We start from the raw sequence: 2448 nt of genomic DNA on the forward strand, positions 1-2448 counted from the left end.
TTTACAGGGAGTCTCCATCAGGAAACAATCAAGTTCCCATAACAGATTGATTGATTGATTGATATGTTCATTCATCTGTATAACAATACAAATTGTATGGAAGTCATCAGTTGTGTCCTATGAACTAAAACATACATGGGTTGTTAAAATGTGTACAATTCAATTCTTGCAATTTACAGGTAAATTCTTACAATATTTATAATTATATCATATGCTGTCACTTTATGTAGGCCTATGTGGCAATTGCATATACTAAATAGCTATCTACAATTATTCTAAATACTCATTTACTTTGTAACAACTTTAACTTAATACATTTTTAGCTTTTGGCTAAGGATATGAAGTTTGTTTACACCTTTTATTCCCTGTGGCAGCCTGTTGTACAGTTTTAGGCCATTACATAGCATACTGTTCTGTGTTTTGGACTTGTTTTTCCTGTTTAGGTGTAAGCAGAGGCTGGATCTAGCTTCATTGTCATGTATTAAGCTGCTTGCAGCACACTGATGAGTATGTTTCCTTACATACATTACAGTCTCGAAAATGTATTCACATGGGACAGCTAGAATTTCTAGTGTTTTGGATAAATCAGTACAATGGGCCCTATTGCTCCTATTTATTTTTATCTCTACAGATCTTTTCTGTACCTTGAAGACAGACTGAATATTCCCATCGCTTGTTCTCCAAAACAATGGAGAACTGAATGTATGTATCCAAAATATATCATTTTTAGGCTCAAATATTTCCCACTGGCTCAAGTATTCGTAGAGCATAACACACTGTGCATAGCCTCTTTGTTGAAGCTTTTACATGGTCTGTCCATTTCAGCCGACAATCTACCTTCAACCCCAAAAATTTGGTATCCATTACACATTCCATTAACTAATCATTAATTGTTAATTTACTATCATTGTGTATTTTATTCAAGCAGATGTACACAAAATTAGTTTTCTTTACATTTAATGTTACTTTATTTTTCAGTGACCACTTGTGAACATCTATGATGGTTGCATTTGCCTTTTCTGTCAACTTTGTTGGAGTTTTGGCTGTGATCAGCAAATAGTATTTTTTCCCCACATCTGATACTCTGTGGAAAATAATTAATGTAAATAAGAAAATGGGTTGGACCTCATATTCTACCTTGCGAGATGCCTGTATTACTATTTTTTGGATCTGGTAACTGTTTTACTAGAAATCCTTTTTAACTACATGAAATCTCAACACACTGCATCCTGCTTTGTGGGCATTTCTTCAATACACCTCATATTCCTAGTAACTCTAGCTTGTGTAATAAAATTATGTGGTCCATTGCAGCAAATGCCTTTGATAAGTCCAGGAAAATTGCATTCACATGGTCACCTTCATCCATTGCCTCAAGAATGACCTTTGTAAGCCATGCAGTAGCCCATTCTGTACCTTCTTAGGGCCAGAAAACATGATCTTTGCAAAGAAGATTAAACTTATTTAGATACTGCATTAACCTGTTTTTCATTACTTTTTCAATAATTTTGGAAGTGTTGGACGGTAGAGAGATTTGTCTGTAGTTTTCTACATTTCCCACATCACCATTTCCACTTACTCCACGTTCTTGGGGGAAAAAAAATCTAGATTTGAATGATTCATTGATTATTTTTGTTAATGGAGCTTTTATGGAATTTGCACATTCTTTAAGGACACAAGCTGGGATATCAGCTCTCTAGTTTTTATTTTTTAAATGACATATAACTTGTGTGACCTCTTTCTCGTTTGCCAAATAGAGTGCCATGATTCCAGAATGAGATTTTCACTCTGCAGCGGAGTGTGCGCTGATATGAAACTTCCTGGCAGATTAAAACTGTGTGCCCGACCGAGACTCGAACTCGGGACCTTTGCCTTTCACGGGCAAGTGCTCTACCAACTGAGCTACCGAAGCACGACTCACGTCCGGTACTCACAGCTTTACAGAGCACTTGCCCGCGAAAGGCAAAGGTCCCGCGTTCGAGTCTCGGTCGGGCACACAGTTTTAATCTGCCAGGAAGTTTCATATCAGCGCACACTCCGCTGCAGAGTGAAAATCTCATTCTGGAAACATCCCCCAGGCTGTGGCTAAGCCATGTCTCCGCAATATCCTTTCTTTCAGGAGCGCTAGTTCTGCATGTTTCGCAGGAGAGCTTCTGTAAAGTTTGGAAGGTAGGAGACGAGGTCCTGGCAGAAGTAAAGCTGTGAGTACCGGACGTGAGACGTGCTTCGGTAGCTCAGTTGGTAGAGCACTTGCCCGCGAAAGGCAAAGGTCCCGAGTTCGAGTCTCGGTCGGGCACACAGTTTTAATCTGCCAGGAAGTTTCATTTCAGAGTGCCATGAGTTTGGTGAATGGTTCTGGATGGGTAAGACATATGTGACTGGAAAGCTGTGTTGCAATATCTTAGCAATGTTGTTGAAGTACACATTTACAAAGATAGCTATTGCTTTTGG

General features: G+C 38.8%; 1 non-coding gene across 1 annotated transcript; it reads right to left on the reverse strand.

Annotated features, from left to right (window-relative positions):
• Window positions 1-1835: 1835 nt before the first annotated feature.
• Window positions 1836-1910, reverse strand: Trnas-uga (transfer RNA serine (anticodon UGA)). The gene has a single exon. It is a non-coding gene; the product is annotated as a tRNA-Ser (tRNA).
• Between the last annotated feature and the right edge of the window lie 538 nt (window positions 1911-2448).

This window comes from Schistocerca nitens, chromosome 11, assembly GCF_023898315.1.
Source record: "Schistocerca nitens isolate TAMUIC-IGC-003100 chromosome 11, iqSchNite1.1, whole genome shotgun sequence".
NCBI classification, from domain to species: domain Eukaryota; kingdom Metazoa; phylum Arthropoda; class Insecta; order Orthoptera; family Acrididae; genus Schistocerca; species Schistocerca nitens.